This window comes from Drosophila biarmipes, chromosome 2R (genome assembly GCF_025231255.1).
Source record: "Drosophila biarmipes strain raj3 chromosome 2R, RU_DBia_V1.1, whole genome shotgun sequence".
Lineage (NCBI taxonomy): Eukaryota > Metazoa > Arthropoda > Insecta > Diptera > Drosophilidae > Drosophila > Drosophila biarmipes.
Genome location: NC_066615.1, coordinates 481,829 through 503,995, shown reverse-complemented (window position 1 = coordinate 503,995; position 22,167 = coordinate 481,829). Strand labels below are relative to the sequence as shown.

Here is a 22,167-nt window from a genome sequence, read left to right as displayed (position 1 = left end):
GTTTCTCACTGGAATTGTTATCAGTGAACAATAGTGTGCAAAAGAAACATGAATATTGTCGCTAAGAATAAAGGAAATAAAATATGTGTATTTAATGCCATGGCGTCATATTATTCACTTTTGGACTTAGACAATAAAGTCATCCTGAATATTCGGGTTCGAAAAATTGGCTGTATGAGCTTAAACTATCTGAACGTTTCGAGCCACCGTTGCTGATGGAACTAAAAATCGAAGAAAAGAGATAACCAAGATTCTCCAGAAAAATCAAAAAATTATTGAATCTGGCTTTGACTGGACCAAAATGTTGAAACGGAGCTGGCTTAATCTTCGGAAATGTAGAAAAGCCCTGGAAACAATGGTACAAAAAACACGGGGGTAATTTTCGGGTTGTGACGCGACGTGCATGGGTGTTTATTGGTTCACTTGAATAATATATGAACTGCTTAAACCCAGCTTATCTTGGGCGGTCCTGGAAAGAAAGAACGCTACAGTCGATTTCTTTGACTTTTAGATATCCGTTACCCAGCTAAGAAAGGGAGAAGAAGATAGGCAAAAAGCTAAGGCAAGAAGCAATACATTGAAGTGTGGGCGGTAGTCAGATTTAAGCGTTTAGACCGATTGCAGTAAACGTGACAGTGGGTATGAAAAAATTTTGTTAAAGTCAATCGATAATTATTGAGAAGAGCAAAATATTTCGGTTAAAATTTTTTGTCTATAATAAAAACTGTACTCGGAAAACTTTTGGACGGCTTGTGGGCGTTATAAAGGGCTAGCCACTTATTGTTGGATTAAAGGGTAAGTCTATCATAAGAACTGTAGGTGCCACAGTTTTGGGTGGCTTGTGGTCGTCAGAGTAGCAGTGGTATGTACATAAGTTAGGTTAAAACGGAATATGATCTGCCACTCTTAGAACTCTGTGGGTCCATTGTGATATTGTGTGATCTCTCTGTCTTAGTTTGTATCAAACAAAAACACCTCTTAACGAGGTAAAAATATAGTGACGACCTTCAACAATAAAAAGTTCTGATATCAACTTCTGTGATAATAATGTAATATATGATCTACTTAATAAATACTCTTTCTATATTTTTTACATTCGACACGCTTAATTAAAATCAAACAACTAAGCAATGGGAAATTGAATTGCAGCAAGTAGCTTCAGTTCTTCACATGTTACGGATATACAAAATTTCGCTATCTATAGCTGTTTTTTTGCCAGTAACTAACTTATGTTTCTTATATTGAGCTGTTTAACGACGTCTAGAATCAGGACTCAAAAATAACGTTGGGACAAACTGACAACAAGTGCGCCAACGAGACCTGTGAGAACTCTAAGTAGCATACCGCACTCTGTGCGGCTGAGTTTAAGTAATTCCGTGGTTTTTCTTACTGTTAATTACAGGCCATGTCTCGTGAGAGATACGACACAGTGGTGCTTTCTGCCAATGAGTGTTGGCTAATTTTTTAAAGTAATTTTTGATGTTTACCTTGCAAGTTGCTAAGGGCATACCGACATTCTTCTTTTCCGGAAGGAGAGGCATAATGGTGCCCTGCCTGGCGAACTCGTACGCTATGTAATTTTTCGAAGTATATGCCTCCACCAACGTGTCCTACTAATTTGGAGGCATATGTATAGAAACCGACTGTATCAGTCAAGCTTTTCCCTCAGTCGAATGGTTGCCGATTTGGCCAATTCCATGCCTGCTATGCTCTGGCTAGGGAGGTTAAACAACGCTTTCAGCTCTTTTGGGATTTATCCCATTCCGTTTTTAATCGTCCATTTCGATAGTATTTTTAATTATCAGGTCATAAGATCGGATAGCGTTTGTGGATATTTACCATTAAAGACATCATCTGCGTATGTTACTACCTTACAGCCCCCTCCTTCAAGAATCCGTAGCCTTTATTTAATGCGATGTTCCACAGGAGGGGTGATAGTACACCTCCTTGCGCGGTGCCTGTGTTCACTAGTCTAGTGTGGCTTGAGGTCCCTAGTGTGGCCGTGACCATTCCGCTTATCAGCAATTTATGGATCAGCCCCACCATAGGCGGCTCAACCTCTAGCTCTGTGAGGGATTCTGTTACTACTGTGGGAAGCACGTTGTTGAAAGCTCCCTCTATGTCCAGGAAGGCAAACAATGTGTATTCCTTGATGCTGGGTGATATCTCGATGCTTCTTACGCTCAAGTGTAGCGCCGATTCGGTTGACTTACCTTTGGTGTACGCGTGTTTTGCCTCTGATATGAGTGTCGGGTCGATAATGGCTCTTATGTGTACGCTTATCAGTCTTTCAAAGGTTTTAGCAGGAATGATGTCAGGCTTATTGGTCTGAAGTCCTTTGCTGTTGTGTGGTGGCCTCCCTTCCTTTGAGAATGAAAACCACTTTTGTTCCCAGCCATGCGGTTGTTAGTTCTCCTACTGCCAGGATTGTGTGAACAATTTTTCTTAGCCAATTTATAGTTTGACATGCTTGTTGGATATGCTTCGGTTTTACCCCATCCGGTCCGGCCGATTTATATGGTTTTAAACTCTGAATGGACCTTTTAATTTTGCGGTCTGATAATCCCTTCTTTGCAGTTCTTTGTGGAGGATAACCTGTTTGTTGGCTCGGACAGACGGACGGACATACGGACGATAAAACTTAAATGTATTTGTCTCATCAATAGAAAATAAAATAAAATAAAAAAAATTTTCCACGCCTACTCTTACGCCCACAAACCCCTCAAAACTGTGGTGGCCAGTGTTTTCATGCTAGAATTTTTTTTTTATATATTTGTCTTATCAATACCTATTGATTGACCAGAACAAATTTGTGCCACGCCCACTCTAACGCTTACAAACGGTTTAAACGATTAAATCTGTCTTCAGCCCACATAACATATACTGAAATAACGATAGGTGTCGCTTTACAAAATCACTTTGCTGCTTATATATCTGAATTTCCCTTTCTCTCCCTTAAACTCCCTTTTCTCGCTATTTATTGCGCGTACAAATTATGGAGACCAAATATTAAATTAGACTTTTGGCCTATAAATCAATCACTGTGTGACGGACCGAGTCGATCAGGTTCGCGCCCGCATTACTCTGCTCTGCGACCAATCGGTCTAGTAGCCGTCCTCCGGCCCTTCAGGTGGTTTCAGCTCTTCGTGCGGAAGTGAGAGTTGCATTCCTGCAGTATATAAAGGATTTCCTCCGACGCCATTATAGCAGCTGGGACCCGAATCCGAGTTCGGACGTCACACCAATCCAGCGGTACAGTGCTCGCCTCTACGTAGACCTCGCCGAGCTTGCTTGTCGTCTGTTTACATAGGCCAGCCGACCGCTGGCTTTCGTAGGCCCCTTTGTCGCTGCCTTGATACCAGCCGCAGAGCGGTGAACCTGGCCTCTCTTAACGTGCGCAGGCAAATGAGGGAGGGCTGGGATTCCACGGCCTTCCACCTACTTCTGGAGGTCCTGCCTTCCAGATTGCCCCTATAGATAAGTTCGAGTGGGACTCAATCTTAAGTGATGTCGGCGAAAGAACGATGGCTGGACTTCGCATCTCTTCGCCGAATGCCCGGTTAGCTCTGGGGATCGCTGCCGTTTCACCTTCTGGGCGGACCTTTAAACTTATTTGTTGATAAGGCAGATTTCGCCGTAGAAGGTCTATTATTAGTACTCCATGTGTTGAAAACAAATTTTTTAATAACCAATTCATCATTAGATGATATGCCAAAAACTTGTAGGACTAATAAATTAAATACTTAAGAAAACTTAAAAGCATAAGGAAATTAAATTCAAGGTTTGAACTTAGTTTTCCCTAGCAGCGACGTTAAAAAAACAAGGAAGAACGCTTTAGTCGAGTGCCTCGACAGATACCCGATACTCAGCTTAAGGAGGCAAAAGATGCCGCTTAGGCCATTTGAGGGCGTTAGAGTGGGAGTGATAAACTATTTTTAAGTCAATCATTATATATTATATAAATTATATCTTTGATGTTTTTTACCTTTGCAGAGGGAATAATAATTTCAGTCAGAATTTTGCAACGCAGTGAAGGAGACGTTTCCGACCCCATAAAGTATATATATTCTTGATCAGCGTCACAAGACGAGTCGATCTAGCCATGTCCGTCTGTCCGTCCGTCTGTCCGTCCGTTTCTACGCAAACTAGTCTCTCAGTTTGAAAGCTATCGGGCTGAAACTTTCATTAGTCTTTTTTATAATGCAGGTAGTATATAAGTCGGAACCAGCCGGATCGCACAACTATATCTTAAAGCCCCTATAGGAACTATCGGGGAAAAAATTAAAAAAAATTATATTTTGGTGTTTTTTAACATGTAACCCCTCCTACGCTTTGAAGTAACATTTTTTAATTGATTTTGAATTTTGAATTAAATTTTATCAAAATCGGACGACTGTATCATATAGCTGTCATAGGAACAATGTGAAAATTATTGGTAAAATAATATGAAAAAATTATATCTTTGGTGTTTTTTTTAACATATATTCTACTAAGCTTGGAAATAAGAATTTTTTATTATTTTATTTTTTTATTATCATAATGGGACGACTATATCATATAGCTGTCATAGGAACGATCGGATAATTGGTCGGAAATTATTTGAAACAAATTATAGCTTTGGGGCTTTATGACATATTATCTTATAAAATTGGGAATATAGATTTTTATATTCTTAAGAATTTCGAATTCAATTTTATAAAATTATGGATTTTTTTTATAACTGCAAAGGTATACAAACTTCAGCTTGCCGAAGTTAACTTCATTTCTTGTTTTTTAATACCACGGAAGTCAGCAACAAACCTGAAAAATTTCACATGATGTTACTAAAGTTGATAATAATATAAATTTCGAAGCATGGATATAACATTTTTAAATTAGTTCTGAATTTCGAATTAAATTTTATCAAAATTGGACGACTATATCACATAGCTCCCATAATAACAATCCAAAAATTAGTGGTACAATAATATTGAAAAATTATATCTTCCGTGTTTTTTAACATATATCCTCCTTGGAAAATTAGTCCGAAAAAATGAAAAAAAATTTTATCTATGGTGTTTTTAACGTATAATTTTATAAGCTTGAAATCACATTTTTTAATTAGTTCTGAATTTTGAATTAAATTTTATTAAAATCGGACGACTATATCATATAGCTGTCATGCGAACGATCGGATAATTGTTGGGAAATAATATGAAACAAATTATAGCTTTAACGCCAACGGGCTTAGCAACACGTTCAAAAGTAAGGCGGTAAATCCGCAGAAGGCCACTTTTTAATAAGGAGGGAAAAAAACGAAGACGCGAAAAAAAGCGGGGAAAAAGCACCAAGAGGGAGAAGAAAAAGTTAACTAAGAGATGCAGATCTGAAACTTATTCTACGCATGAACAATATTCCAGTCGTCGGAAACAAACAGATGAAATCGACGAATCTTGGGATGTGATGAAATTGAACGCAGTGACTAGGATTGCGATGCAAAAACCGTACAATATCTAATTGACAAGCTGCAGCAGTTGATGATCCCGAATGGTTCATGCTTAAGTGTACAACAGGAAAATGCGACTTCGGGGCAAGCTAACGTAGGGAGGACCGCAGGTCCATCGGCTGCCATGAAGCAACAAAGACAGGCAAACGCGTTAGGCATACCACCACCAGGCCAAGAACGACCGCATCAAAGGATCAGAGAAGGCCCCGAACGCACAGTTTGTACCAACACCATCATCAAGGATGTGATCGGTTTGTTGTCACAACAGTTTATGAGCAAAACCGAGCAGTTGCAAAGCCTTTATGAATGGAATGATGGGACAGTATCGCTTGTCGTACAGCATAAAATGATGCAAATACCGTACAATATCTAATTGACAAGCTGCAGCAGTTGATGATCCCGAATGGTTCATGTTTAAGTGTTCAACAGAAAAAGGCGACTTCGGGGCAAGCTAACGTAGGGAGGACCGCAGGTCCATCGGCTGCCATGAAGCAACAAAGACAGGCAAACGCGTTAGGCATACCACCAGCAGGCCAAGAACGACCGCATCAAAGGATCAGAGAAGGCCCCGAACGCACAGTTTGTACCAACACCATCATCAAGGATGTGATCGGTTTGTTGTCACAACAGTTTATGAGCAAAACCGAGCAGTTGCAAAGCCTTTATGAATGGAATGATGGGACAGTATTGCTTGCCGTACAGCATAAAATGAGAGGTGTCGCTAAGAAATGGTAAGGTGCAAAGATGGTTTTCCAATCTTGGAAATAGTTCAAGACCGTTCCTTTACAAGATTTTCAAAGCTGATTGCAAAATTACCAGTAGTTACCAGGAAACAGACCATATTTTTTATTTGCAATTATGTACGCTTGTATTTCACGCAGACCGTTGACCGATTTTTAGTCTTTTTACGTTTAAAACAAGACCAGATCCCTTATCACCTTTTCATAGGGCCAACAATTTCTAAAAAACTGGACACAGTTTTAAATTTTTCAAATTTCGATATAAATCTGCAAGTATTACTATCAGAGTCTTATTGGCCGTGGTCTTATTTACAGACTACCATTGCAAAGTTACCAGTGGTTACCAATAAACAGGCTAATCGAGTTTCTACAGGCAATCCAAAAGTTTCAGCTTGCAGAGTAAGGACATGTTTAAAGGACTCTTGGTAATGGCAAACGGAATTCAGCCACAGACTTTGAAAATGAGGGAGTTATTAACCTTGGCCAGACAAAGTAGTCAAATTTTCCATAGTGCTCAGGAATCGAGAAAACCATATGCATCAGCGATTATGGAACGCCGCAACACGATGGTGATGTACGCAGATATCTCAGCATTATTAGATTCTTCCGTAAGTTTGTCAAGGAATATAGCATGAAGGCAGCTTCTTTGAGTGAGCTTCTGAAAAATTAAGAGTTCCTGTGAGAAGCAGAACAAAAAAAAGCAATCCAAAACTCAAAGAAAGCTATCACATCGCAGCCCGTATTGACTTTTTATGATCCAGCTCGGCGCAACGAAGTACACACGGATGCAAGCAACAAAGGTATTGCAGGCGTTCTACTGCAAGAAGAAGACAAAGGACTCAGGCCTGTATCTACTCTACGCTACTCAAGCTATGCGATGTTAGCAATTACCGAGTCCTTGGAAAGAATCCGCTTTTATCTCATTGTTAAAGCCGAATGTATCGAAAAACTGATAATAGTAATTAGTTGGTGGTACCTCAAGCAATCAGATGGCGCATAAGCAAGTGAAACCATGATGAAGCAGGACATTTTTAAGCCAAAAAGACTTTGGAAAGACTAATGAAATATTTTTAGTTTCCCAGGATGCGCGGATCTATCAAGTCTTTTATTGCGTCTTGCCCTGAACGCTGAGTCAATAAGTTAAAAAGCGGAAAGTCTGATGGTGAACTATACATCCGGGAAGTAGTACCCGTTCCGTACGTTCCGAAAAATTAACATTGATCACATTGAGCCGTTCATAAAAAGTAAAACCGGACACTGTCACATACTGGTACATACACCTGTCTTATACCAACACGTAACACAAAAACGACACCAGTTATCAAAGCCCTGAAACAATTTTTGTGCGTTTTTGGGTAACCTGTACGCATAATTTCAGATAAAACACATCGTTTACATCAAAGCAATTCGACTATTTTATTAATGAAAATGGAATTCAGCACATTAAAAAAGGAGGTTCGCATGTCTCGCGCTAATAGACATAAACTACCACAGTCATCAATAAAAATTGGATGAAAATCTTGGTAAAATTCAGTGGAGCATGAATACGAACATCAATTCTACCACAAAGTGTATCCCAAATGATCTGGTATTTAACTTCAATGTTAGAGATGTATCCAAAAATCGATTAATTCAAGCTTTAACTTAGGAATCTGAACCAGAAGTCAATGTTGAATTAAAGCAAGCAGGACAAAACATTAAAGCAGGGCAGCTAAAATGGAAGATACGATATGAAGCCATGCATACTTACACAGGGAAATTCGGTGTAGAAGATTTGGTTAAGATCGATTTTGTTCAGGCTGCGACAGGAGATACACATAAATTGGATCCAGCCTCTAAAGGACCTTATGTGGTAATAAAGGTTCTGTTGAACGACCGGTACGTAATTAATCGTTCAGTTTCTCAACGACGAAACAAGAACTTAGTATCCATCGATCACGTGAAGCCTTGGTGTGCTTTAATCCGAGATCTGGATACCAATGATGTAAACTATATTTACTCAACAGAAGGCTAACTATCGTCAGGAAAGGCCGAGATGTCAATAATAGAGCAGTACGGTCGGCAATGCCAAAGGAGTAAGACGTATGCCGCACGCTCACAAGGCAACCAAATCTCTATATACATTGTGTTACTTATATATTTCATAAAATTCCTTTATAAATAAATTCCTCCTTAATTAGCATCCTGAACAAGCGCAGATGTATTTTTGACAAGATAGTAGTAAAAGTCAAATACTAATGGTAAAAATATTGCCGATTTCTACATTATCATTGGAAAGCAAACATTGAAATTTAAGACTTTTTAAGTCTTTAATATTAAATACTCTTATGAATCTATTCTTGTTTGGTCATTTTTTGCAAATTTATTTTTATTATTACTGCGAGCTTCGATGTAAAAAATGCCAGTGTTATCAAGTTGGTTGATTATTTAAATCAGTAGAATAAACGCTTTGTAAATTACATATTTGTTACCATTGCCCTTTAAATACACACATATAAGTTTAAAAGTTAAAGTTTTTTATATTGATATGGGTCGTTCTTTTACAAACCGAACGAATTTGCCAAAACAAAACATTCACATTTTTGATTTGCCTGTAAAATTTTTAGGTATGTTTTTCTGAAAATGAGTAAGCCCATGCATAACGATTTGGCCAAAATAAAATTATTTTTATACCCTTTCAGAGGGTATAATGGTTTCAGTCAGAAATACCTTCTGTTTGCAAGTCTATATCTCCATCTGTAGTTATCCGATTGATTTCATGTCTTTTGCATAAAATCCTCTGAAGCCTCTACTTTTTAAATATTCGATTTGAATGTTATTCGAATGGACATTCAAGTCCCTACCAAATATAACAGTCAAATTTTTAACCAACGCGGAATATTCTGTTGAAGAGAAAAAGTTTACAAAAACGATAACACTTAATCCATTCACTGCTTTATACTAAAAACCCAATAATTAGATAAAGCTAACCACCATTCATTACAAGATATATCAACTTGTGTTAAAATAATTGCATAAAAATCGTATTAAAAACATTAAGAAAAAACTTATAAAAAAAATAAATTTAATTTAAATTAAAAATGTAGAATAGGTAAAATTATACCCTTTTCTTTCTTTTTTTGTAAATTATCAACAGTTCTTGTATCAACTAAGAAATACAAATGAAAAAATTGGCCCAACCTATAAAAAAACCGATTATAGGTGACAAATAAAAGCATATTTTGAAATAAAAAAGAACTTTAATTAAACTGTTTAATTAATCGGATAACAACAGATGGAGATACAGACTTTCAAACAAAGGAGACTTTTTAAAAACTATCATTTTATACAAACTTTAAAAAATTTTAGTTAAAAAAATATTTTTTTTCCCATAATTTGTATTTTTTTTTGTTTATAAGTTCGTTGTATTTCAATAATGGAATGTTTTTAGTGCTCTAAAGCTGCTGAATTATTTTAAATATTATTTTTTTAAATATTACCTTGGATTTTTTTACATTTTCAAATGTAAACATGTTCTGAATGTATCCAAGAGTTTACAAACTTTCCTAATTTTAAGAGACATGTTTCGCGACATAAACCCATACAATTCCTTGAAACAAAATCGATACAAAAAATAAATGTTTCAGCACACAAAGAAAATGCAAATCAGTTATTCTATTAAAAGGACAATATTTTCGAGAAAGCTTCAAATTCGTCACATAACTTACAACAACCGTCAAGGGAACAAAAAGTTAGCTTTTCAGATCTTGAGGGAAGGATAACATCACTATGTCAAAATATATTTTTAGAATTCCAGAGATTTTAAAGACATATTTTTTATTCATGAAAAAATTTCTAAAATAACTTTAGTTATTATGGATGCAGTAAAAATTGTAATAATTCCCAATTCAAACCCATTTATTTATATTGTATCGGAGCACAGACTTCTTAAAAACTGAGCAACTATATACTTTTGCCAATCCAGCTTTCTTTAATGTGAGCAATGAAATTTCACCAGTCATTCCACACTAGACGATGCAAGAGTTAAATGTTTTATAAAATTAATTTATTTTCCGACTTTCAAGGAAAAACCGTTATTCCAGTTTCTTTGTACCTGGGTGGTTTTGAAATCAATAACATCTTAGGCAGCCATGTTATGTAGAATCATATGCGGTGTTTACTATACAATACCGCAGCATTTGCTTTCTAAGTTAGATTTATATTCGTTCCGACCTACTTTTAAACGACTTAAGGTAATTTGGGTTTTTCGACACATATCATTTTTACCATGATATAATGTCAAATTGAATATTTCTTGACATCGGTAAAAAGAGGATATAGTAATATGGCAACATTAATTACGTGAGTGGAACCAAGACAGGCCCATTCGAAATTCGAGTTACCCCACTTAGAACATGTTGTCTCGCTTGTACTAGCCTACGGTTTAGTCTGTTCTTAGCGTGAAGCCCTTCGGACGTTCTGTTTGTTTCACAAGTCTGGACAGCAAAGAAAAGGTGATTAAAATTAAAACATAGAATGTATTGCTTATATATAAAAATAATATAATAAGTGCGTAAAAAACGGAATTCGTGTGCGGTTTTGTGTGGGGCTGCCTTTAGGCGCCTGTCATAAAGTAACGAAAGCACATGCAACTGTGAACGTACATATGTATGTGAGTGGACTGACGAAAAACCAAAAAAGTCACTTATATATGTACATATTGTTATATGTATATACATAATTAATAATTATATAATAATTTTGGTTTCAGATTGAGGTTTCACATTCGCAAGACGACAGCAATATCTATTGTATCACAAAGCAGTGCGGGATCCGAGCCCAATTTCAGTACATATATTTAAAAAGTAAGTAAATATATAACCGATTGCTAATGTGTAACATAGCTTTAAATATGAAAAAAGGAGTAAATAAATAATAAAAACTAAAAATAGCTAAAAAAAATAGCTAATAATAAAAAATATAAATTTTCTATATTGTTTTGTATTATTCAATTTATATTTTATATTTGAATATCAAAATTCTAATAGTTTCAGTTTTGACGTAAATTTAATATTATAATATCAACTGCACGATAATTTCAATTAACCTTGTAAGAACAAATTTACAGGAACAACATTTCAAAAAAGCTATACCGCTATAATGTTAAAATGATATTACCAAAATATCGTTTATAACATTTTCGATCATATCAAATTGATATGTGCCGTATCAGGGCCGAATTGATATTGGATTTCATCATATTGACCTTCATTTTATATCAAACTTTTTTTTTGGTGCAGTCAACGTTATTCCGTGCAACTAAAAACTACATTGTTGACATAATGCAAGACTTTTACGAGGGCATTTGAAAATACGAAATATCTGAGATTTTATTTAATTTTATTACCAATTTTTTTTCAAGAAATAAATCTATCCCAAGTTCTTCACAATTAAAATTTTTAATTTTAGAAAAGAAAAATTTGTACTATGGCGTACCGAGATCGGAAATAAAGCACAGCCTTTCCAAGTTAGCCATTTTAAATCTAAAACCAATTGTGCTTCGGCTCGAGAAATGATGAAAATTACTAATTTTCTTACATTAATAATTGGAGACTTTTTTTCACCAAACAATCAAATTTGGAAGTTGCCCCTAACACTAATGCAAATTAACGACATTTTAAGGCAAAGTGAATTTGACGAACTTATTTTAAAAAGTTGAATGGACTTAATAGAATTACAAAACAAAGATGTCATTATTTAAAAGTAATCTTAAACCTAAATTCAATTTCCTAACACACTAACAAAACACTTTTGGAGTCACCGACTTGAAGCAAGAAACAAGACTATAAAATCCCCTTGAATACGCATTGACATTTTCTCACGTTTTACATGCAACACATTGTGCGCGGCCGTTTCAGTTTTTGTATAGAAAATCGCTGTATGCGCTTCGTAAAATTGATATTACGAAACAACTTTGTCCGGGCCCCTCTTTTTATACCCGTTGAGTAAAAGTGTATGCTTCATATGTCGGAAAGTATGTAACAGGCAGAAGGAAGCGTTTCGGACTCATACAGTATATATATTCTTGATCAGGATCACTAACCGAGTCGATCTAGCCACGTCCGTTTGTCCGTATGAACGCTGAGATCTCGGAAACTACAAGTATAAAAGCTAGAACCGTCAGACTGGCATGCAGATTCCTGGGGTTCCTGCGCAGCGCAAGTTTGTTTCAGCGAGGAGCAACACCCACTCTAACGCCCACAATCCGCGAAAATCTGTAGCTGCTACAAGTGTTATGATAGAACAAAAATTTTAACTGAAATGTATTTGTCTCAAGAATACCTATCGATTGATTGAAAAAAATGTGCCTCGCCCATTCTAACGCCCACTAACCGCCCAAAACTGTGGTGGCCTTAATTGTCAGATTAGAAAATTTGTTTTTCCTACCTATAGATTTTTCTTGGTACTTATATATCTCCATTTTTATTTTTCTACCTGAAGCTGATAACGGGTATCTGATGATCGAAGCACTCGACTTTAGCGTTCTTCCTTGTTTAACATATAACCTTCACGCATGGAAATTACATTTTGTAATTAGTGCTGAATTTTGAATTTAATTTGATCGGACGACTATATCATATAGTTGCCAAAGGAACGATCAGAAAATTTGTGGAAAAATAATATTAAACAAAGTAAATTACAGTTTTGGTGTTTTTTGACATATTATCTTATACTATTGGGAACATCATTTTTTGTATTTTTAAGAATTTTAAACCTAAAGTTTAAACCTGAAGTTAGCGACAATCCCTAAAAATGTAATATGGAGTTACTAACATTACAGTGAAAAATGTAAGCATCGATGTTTCTGAACTTCCGAAATTCTGAGTCATTTGACATTTTTGTGAAGTCGTTGCGGAGAAATTTAAAGGCTTAAAGTACTCTACTAAAAGATATATAGTTCATCTTTTGACTGTAAATGTTAGATACGATTAAATATAAAAAACATTTAGCTGTGTTGTAGAAGGAGTTTATCTAACTGGTCAAAAAGATTATTGGTAATTCATATACAGCCATAGCGATGTCAAAATCCTTAATAATCCCTTTACTTTGACTTCTTCCTCGGGAATCCTTTCGCATTTTGCGCACAGGCGCATTGGAAAAGAAATGGCTGAATCAGAACCAAGTTGTGTATAATACAACAGAAGCTGCTTCTTTATTCCCCTAAATGTTGTGGTTGTTTTACAACCGTTTTTTGCAAAAAATAAAGAAAATAAAATAATGCACCCTTTATTGTTTGGTAAACACAAACATAAAGACGATACTTTTTATGACATTGACATACAATTTTCTTAAGTTGTCAATAATTGTCCGCCAGCTCAATAAAAATAACTATATAGAAATGTAAGTCCTACAAAGCTTAAATTTTAGTTGTAACTCTTTTCAAACAAAAGTATATACATACATAGAAAGTGTCACTCATGCACACAAACTACATTCGTCGGTTTTGGTTGAAAATTAAATTTGATTGTTTTTTAGTGATCTTGTGAATTTTTTCTATTGCTACACATCTACTTTTTAAAGTATAATTTTCTTAGGGATATAAAAAGTGAAAAGATATTTTGATTGATACAAAAGTCGTAAGTACAAGCACAAAACAATAAAACGAAAATGTCTAAAACTATCGAACGATAGTTAAAAGTTATGTTTAATTTGGTTTTGACTAAAAAGAATAATTTAGCTTGAAATGAGAAAAAAGGACAGATTTCCGGAAAGGATGTTTCACTTTTTCCCGGGGAAAAAGGATAAAATGGCACCACTGAGTAACGCAATCCTCGTCCACACACCTCGTCGTTTGGTGCTCGGATAATATGCAGGGTTCTTGACAATGTCTTTTATCAACAGCTTTGTTACATTCCGCTGAGCACCAAAATGTACGGACATGTGGCCAGCTTTGGTAAAAGACGGCCTGCGGCTACCGGCCAATCGCTATGATGCGAGCTGAGATGTGTATGTGTAAATGTATTTCAAATTAAAGCTGGAAAATGCCTTAGCTCAAAGCTTAGAATAGAAGATTTATTTTCGTACAGGAAGAGTATACATTTTTACACGCAACAAAAAGTTCTTGATTATGGGCCACTGGCTTTGTAATGTGTAATTGAACCCGAATTTTCAATCGAAGATCCATCGGATTTAATGAAAAGGCGGATATGAATATTTTAAATATATATTGATAACATTATCCAAATGGGGAAATTGTATGCATTTAATCTGTATTAAAGTGTTTCCAAATTTTTTAAAACCTAAAATGAGCGTGTTCGTCTGCACCGGTATGGATATTTTTAGATGGTGGCATACTAGTGCAACATTTTATTTTAGCCTCCGTTGCTCGTAGAGGAAAAGTTCAAAAGGTTTCGTCGGAAAGTATGTAACAGGTAAAACAAAGCGTTTTCGACCCTATATATATTCTAGATCACCGTCACCAGCAGCCAAGTCCGATGCCCATTCATTTGGCCGTTCTCATGAAGGAGAATCAATCACGGAAACTATAAAAGCTAGTAATTTAGAATGTAGAGTCTTGGCTTCTAGGGCAGCGCAAGTTTGTTTCAGCAGGGTGCCACGCTTATTCTAACGCTCACATAAGCCCACAAAGCTAAAACCCGCATAGAACCTACACACACATGTTTAAATATTTTAAAAAGACGGTTTGCTACTTGTAAATCTTTCTCGTACTAGTTAGCTGAGTAGCGCGTATTGATAGTCGATGGCATCAGCTACAGCGTTCTTTATTGTTGTTTAACCTTTTGCATAAATTGAATTGCCGAAGCAAAAATTGAATTAAAAGGTACAAACAATAACATAAAAACATAATACCACCTTAAAAATGCTCTTCAGTGCCAGTGTAAGTTTTTTTCTTTTATGGGCGTTGAAATGTTAACATCCTGGCAGCTTCTCCAGCAGTAAAAACAACTCCAGCTACAATGGCGTTGACTTGTATCATCCACATCGAAGCAGGAACATGAATCCTACGCAAAAGACACCAACCGAAATACCTGATGGGTGGTTGGGGCGCGGAAAAGAGGCTTCATGGACTTACCAATTGGATGCCGCAAAAGTTGGTTCGTTTGCAATTCTTAAAAAAAGAAATCAAATGTATTGATAAGATAGAAGGGCGCAGGCAGAGACACAAGCAATGGCACTGGCATTTGAGTTCAGGTCGGGCTCCAATTCCGCTGAAAATGGCAAAACATCGGCGCATGTGGAAAAGAAGGAATTTATAGTGGTCGCCGTTCTTCCATTCGGTGGCCATTATGTTGCTGTTCCTTGGGAATCCAAAAGCAGTAATACAGGCAACCTCAGCAGCAGCTACGTCGATGGACGAATGACGGTGGTTGCTGCTCAGGTAGATAAATTCGTAATACAACCAAACCGTCTGAGATACTTTAGATCTTGAGTTGAAGCTGGACGGGACTCGGGGGTCTGTCTGTCGAAACTTTCTGTCAATGATATGTCGATATGTTTTAGAGCTTTTTATTCTATTTAAATTTTCTGAGGCCTGTTTTTTCAGGGTATTTTGTATTGTTTGTGATCCCGCAGCACGTGCAACGCCCTGCGATTAATGCAGGCAGTCAGTTCGATGCGTCCGTAACGAGCAAAAGCCGAAGCACAGCACCAGAATTCTTTGTGTTTCGCCCTCTGTGAGGGAAAGAAAATCCAAAATGGCAGATGTGCCTGGACTCCAGCAATTATTAGCTGGTTTTGGATGGCTTATGCAAATGAAAATTAAACTGTCGCTTAATATATTGTTAAGTTTAAGTTTAGTTTAAGTAGAAACTCCAGTAGTCTCCATAGAGCTTTAGGGTAACCCCAAATTTGGAACTGGTTTATGCAGTCAAACAAATAAACAACAATGAGACATATGTATATCTAGTGTAGACAGGACACTGCAGTATAAGGATCATTCAGAAACCTTGGCGGGCTCTAGATCTAAACGTTTTGAGAATATTAAATCTCAATCTCCCACGACACAAATATCGTATTGTGTATTGTCGGCCTCAACCGAATTTAATTGGTTGTTAGATTGGAATTTCGATCCAATTAGGATACTTTTTTGAAGAAGACAAGAAAAATTGGGTTGCTGAGCTGCGGATCTTTCTATTGCAGAATGCTTAGACTATACTAACTCAGACTATAAAATGTGTACCCTGCAGTTCCAAAATACAGCTTAAGCGCTCAATCATCACGACGTGGACTGCGACGTCGGCATAGCAGCCAGCGACTTGGGCGGAGCCAATAGAGAACACAAAAAAATATTTTTCCTACCTCTTCTCCTTCCATGTGTCTGTTAAAAAATGCGTGAGAAGGCAAAGAGACCCAGAAATTAAAATAGCTTAACATTTGTGCACTCAAGCATTTTAAATATTGCGACCTTTTTTTCTTAAATAAAAATACAAAAAATATAAATAATTTGTGTGGGTTCTAAAAGATTTGTTTTTTAGTTAATAAGTTTATCACTATTATTTATTAATAAATTAATTTAAAAAATATATATATATATAAATATATTCTATTTGCATAGTCGAATATGTCGAATTAATGAGCTTTTCTGAAAGGCACGCGTATCTTTTCGTCTATTTTACTTTTATTTATGTGGAGTAGTTGGAGTTACTCATGCTAACATTGTTAAATAAAAAATAAAGTTTAAATCATTCAATCAGTGTCAGTCACAAAATATATTTAAACGACTACTGGGTAAGTCTTCCGCATACCAATACTTTTTAAACAATGAATGTAAAAACAAGTTAATATAAATTAAAACAAGAAAGGAAGTTAACTTCGGCAAACCAAAGTTTGTATACCCTTAAAATTATAAAAATTATCAACTTTAGTAACATCATGTGAAATTTTTCAGGTTTGTTGCTGACTTCCGTGGTATTAAAAAACAAGAAATGAAGTTAACTTCGGCCGAAGTTTGTATACCCTTGCAGTTATAAAAAAAAATCCATAATTTTATAAAATTGAATTCGAAATTCTTAAGAATATAAAAATCTATATTCCCAATTTTATAAGATAATATGTCAAAAAGCCCCAAAGCTATAATTTGTTTCAAATAATTTCCGACCAATTATCCGATCGTTCTTATGACAGCTATATGATATAGTCGTCTCATTATGATAATAAAAAAATAAAATAATAAAAAATTGTTATTTCCAAGCTTAGTAGGTTATATGTTAAAAAAACACCAAAGATATAATTTTTTCATATTATTTTACCAATAATTTTCAGATTGTTCCTATGACAGCTATATGATACAGTCGTCCGATTTTGATAAAATTTAATTCAAAATTCAAAATCAATTAAAAAATGTTATTTCAAAGCGTAGGAGGGGTTACATGTTAAAAAACACCAAAGATATAATTTTTTTTAATTTTTTCCCCGATAGTTCCTATAGGGGCTTTAAGATATAGTTGTCCGATCCGGTGGTTCCGACTTATATACTACCTGCAATATAAAAAAGACTTTAATGAAAGTTTCAGCCCGATTGCTTTCAAACTGAGAGACTAGTTTGCGTAGAAACGGACGGACAGACGGACGGACAGACGAACATGGCTCAATATATGTATATATACTATATAGGGTCGGAAACTTCTTCTTCACTGTAAACTTCTGACTAAAATCATTATACCCTCTGCAAAACACAAAACAATTGTGCTTGAAATAAAAACATTCGTTCTTAAAAACCGTAATGGTTTTTTATAAATAATATATAAAATATATATAAATTTTAATTAATATGGGATTATTTACAGGTACAAAAAATTATATTTTTATGTTTCTGTATATATTTACATACATGGTATACATACATGGCATACAGGTATAAATACCTGGTTATGTTTGTATGTAAGTATAAACACACATGAAGACGAACGAATTTGTCTTTTCCGAATTCTTGTAAAAACACTTGCACTTAACTGCTAAATTTCCGTATAAACACAGTCGTATTAATTTAGTCGAATAAACAAGCATTATTCGTCACAAAAGTTGATATTAGAAATTATATACATTGATGGGGCGCGATCGCCACGACCCCTTACCTCGTTAAGAGTTGTTTTTGTTTGATTTCAATATAGTGCATCCAGGTGAATTTTACTGGGAATAAGAAAAAACACATGCAAAGGTTGCCGATGCCCATGTTTTTACTATCGTCTTTTTCAAGAAACCTTAGCACTTAGCACATTTAGTAGATCATACATTTACATTTTCTTCATAGAAGTTGATATCAAAATTTTTTATTGTTGAAGGTGCAAGTTTCGGCGAGCAAACAACTATAAATTTCTAAATTTTGTATACTCGTAACTTGTGAAAAACTGAAGCTAAAGGCTTGTGCTTCTGCCTAAATACCACCGTTTAAAAATGATGGTCCAAAGTTTTTTTTGTTAATTTTTTACTTTTTTTTTTATTTTTCAAAAACTGCTCTAACGATTTCAAAAAATTGTTAGGGTTTCAAAGCCCGTTTCAAAGTTATTAATCAACAAACATTTATCACTTCATAGCATCCTACACTGCCTGAGCATGGGAAGCACTTTTGGAAAACTAGCTGATTTGGGAGAAAACATCTATAAATACCTTAATTTTGCACACCGGTATCTTATGAACTAGTAAAGCTACATGTTATTAGAAAGGCATTTTAAAATGTGTACAGTGTACACCTTTCTAACATGATTTGTTTAAATAAAAACAAAAACTTTTGATATCATACAAAAACATCTCTTAACGAGGTAAAATTATATTGACGTGCGATTCTTTTAGTTTATGCGATGCCTTTAGATTAATGTATCACTCGAAACCATCGGACAATTAATGTAGATTTTCATTTCTTCATGTACATATAGTGGTCACCTTTTTGTGCGCTTTGTCACTACGGGGATTGCCGTCCACAGTGATTTGATTGCTTTCTGCCACCAATTTTAGGTCTGTCTTTTCAAAAGGTAAGTTAAGAGAAGGTAATGTACTTCAATATGAGCAATACCCTTGCAGTTTAGGAAATAATCAACTGTAGTAAAATTTTTTTTAATAGTTATTTTCCCACGAATTTCCCGATTGTTCCTATGACAGCTATATGATATACACTAGTCGGCATAAATATTTTGACGAACCCTACTTTTGACTATCAGACTTTGTTATCCTTAATACCGTTAAATAGAGGTGCCAAAATGAGGCGCTAAGCAAAGAATCTATTTTTAGCTATGTGCATGCCAAATTTTATTTCGTTTACCTTTTGCATTTTCTTTCTACTGATAAGAATGCATGCAGACAATGGCTTTTTGCGTGGCATAAGTATTTTGACAGCATCGTTATGGAAATATTTTCTCACATTTAAGCACGCGACAATTAAAGAACTTCTGTGTTTAACTTTGAGCAATATTAAACGTTGTTATTTAAATAAAAAGTTATTAAGAATTATTAAATAACATGGGTAAAACTGCTGAACTAAGTTTGGTTACCAGATCCTTAATGGTAGCAAAGTTTAACGCTGGAATAGCAGTCAAAGACATTGCCGATGAGTTTAAGGTGTCGCGCCAAACTGTGCACTACCAAATTAAAAAATTTAAAAAGCATAATGACCTGCGTAATTTAAGATCAGGTCCAAAGCGCAAAACAGCTCTTAGTGAAGACCGAGTTCTTGTACGGGAATTAAAAAAAAATATTTTTCTAAAGCCTCAATCCGCAGCAGATCAATTTAATTTGACAGCTAAAGCACCAATTAGTGAGCGCACAGTCCGTCGACGTTTAAAAGAAAGTGATTTCAAGACTTATAAAGTCAAGGAAGTACCATACATAACAAATGCAAACAAGCTCAAAAGACTGGCTTTCGCAAAGGAATATGTCCAAAAGCCAAAGTAGTTCTGGAGGAGCGTTCTATGGACAGATGAAAGCTCCTTTGGGTATAAATCATCAAAAAATAAGTTTGTTGTAAGATTACCAATGGAACAAAGGCAGAAAAGGCGGCCCGTTGCAAAAAGTAAGCCATGGTGGAGGCTGTGTGATATTCTGGGGATGTGTTGCGTATAATGGACTGGGTGACTTCGTTCCTGTCACTGGCTCGATGAACCAAGGCCAATATTTACGGATTCTAAATGATAACGCATTTACTTCTGGAGACAGGCTTATTGGTCAATCCTTCATTCTGCAACTGGATAACGCCCCATGCCACAAAGCCAAGATGATTACATCATTTTTGAAGGATGTTGGTGTTACCACTTTGGACTGGCCACCTCAAAGTCCAGATTTAAATATAATTGAAATCGTCTGGTCTCTTATTAAACGTAAAAGAACAGTATCGTTGAATAAAACCAGAGAGGAGACAATTTCTGAGGTCAGTTCCCTTTAGGAACAGATATCTCCAGAGATCATCCAAAATTTAATCGATTCAGTACCGGGACGCCTGGAAAAAGTTATTAAAACTGAAGGAAATTATATATTTTACTAAATTCCTATTTTTTCATTAGTTTTTTTGAGTTTTAAACTTTGTTACTCACATTAAAAGGTACTTGTCAAAATACCTTTGCCACGACATAAAAATTACTTTAGCTTATATTTTTGCAAGTTCATATGACAAAATGTTGAATTCATTATTTTTAAGTTTATATTAGCACTAAGTAATACAGAAAAAAAATCATTGAGTTGTATTAAACCATTGCAAAGTTACAGACAAACTAGAACCATTTGTTTTTCGTCAAAATAATTATGCCGACTAGTGTAGTCGTCCGAATTAAAAAATGTTATTTCCAAGCTGAGAAGGTTCCGATTGTACGTATGGCAGCTATATGATAGTCGTCCGATTTTGATAAAATGTAATTCGAAAATCAAAAGAAATTAAAAATGTTGTTTCCAAGTGTAGGAGGTTATATTTTAAGAAACAGCAGAGTTCATTTTTTCATATTATTTTTATTTTAGATGATTGTATTGCAGTTTGGTCGCCCGATTTTGATAAAATTTAATTCGAAGTTCAAAAGTAATTAAATAATGGTATTTTCAAGTATAGGACGACCAAAACAAAGATATAATTTAAAAAAAAACTTCCGATAATTCCTACGGGAGCTATAAGATATAATTGTCGGATCCAGCTGGTTCCGACTTATATACAATAGAAAGAAGACTTTTGGGAAAGTTTTAGACCGATAGCTTTAAAACTGAGAGACCAGTTTGCGTAGAAACGGACGGACAGACAGACATGTCTAGGTTTACGTGTCTAGTTATGCTGATCAAGAATATATACACTGTATGGTGTCGGAAACGTCTCCTTCACTGCGTTGCAAACTTCAGACTTAAATCAATATAGCGTCTGCAAGGGTATAAAAAAAACCTCAAAAGCTTATTTCTAATAGCTATGAATGTTGTGAATAGTCGAATTCTTTAAAAGTGATCTGAAAAAATTAAAACAAAAAGATAACACGCAGTAGGAAAGCCGGAAAGGTCTCCCTGTTGAAAGGTCATGTGCATAAATGCAAGTGAATTCTTAACGGAACTGTTTTATTTATATATATACATATATAGTTATGCGCTTGACATCCAACAATAAAATCTCCGTAGACTACCGACATGTGTGAGTATTAAGTATGGCCCACAAATTAGTGGGCTTTAGAGTGGGCGTAGCAAACTTTTTTTTAGGCCAATCGAAAGGTATTGATAAGACAAATACATTTCAGTTAAACTGTTTCTATTATAAAAACTGTAGGCGGATTGGGGCGTTAGAGTGGACGTGGCACCCCCTGAAACAAACTGGCGCTGCACAGGAAGCCCAGGTATCTGCATGGCAATTCTGACTGTTTTAGCTCTTATAGTTTCCGAGCTCTCATCGTTCATACGGACGGACGGACAGACAGACAGACGGACATGTCAAGAAAATATATATTTTACCTGTTACATACTTGCCGACGAATCTAGTATACCCTTTTACTC

At 35.5% G+C, this 22,167-nt stretch overlaps 2 long non-coding RNA genes across 2 annotated transcripts; both read left to right on the top strand.

Annotated features, from left to right (window-relative positions):
• Positions 1 to 5,564: 5,564 nt before the first annotated feature.
• Positions 5,565 to 8,417, top strand: LOC127011016 (uncharacterized). The gene is made up of 2 exons (XR_007764011.1): positions 5,565 to 7,813; positions 7,874 to 8,417. It is a non-coding gene; the product is annotated as an uncharacterized LOC127011016 (long non-coding RNA).
• A 2,194-nt stretch (positions 8,418 to 10,611) lies between these two features.
• LOC127011017 (uncharacterized) lies at positions 10,612 to 19,193 on the top strand. Its single transcript, XR_007764012.1, has 3 exons — positions 10,612 to 10,718; positions 10,976 to 11,069; positions 19,098 to 19,193. It is a non-coding gene; the product is annotated as an uncharacterized LOC127011017 (long non-coding RNA).
• Positions 19,194 to 22,167: the final 2,974 nt, after the last annotated feature.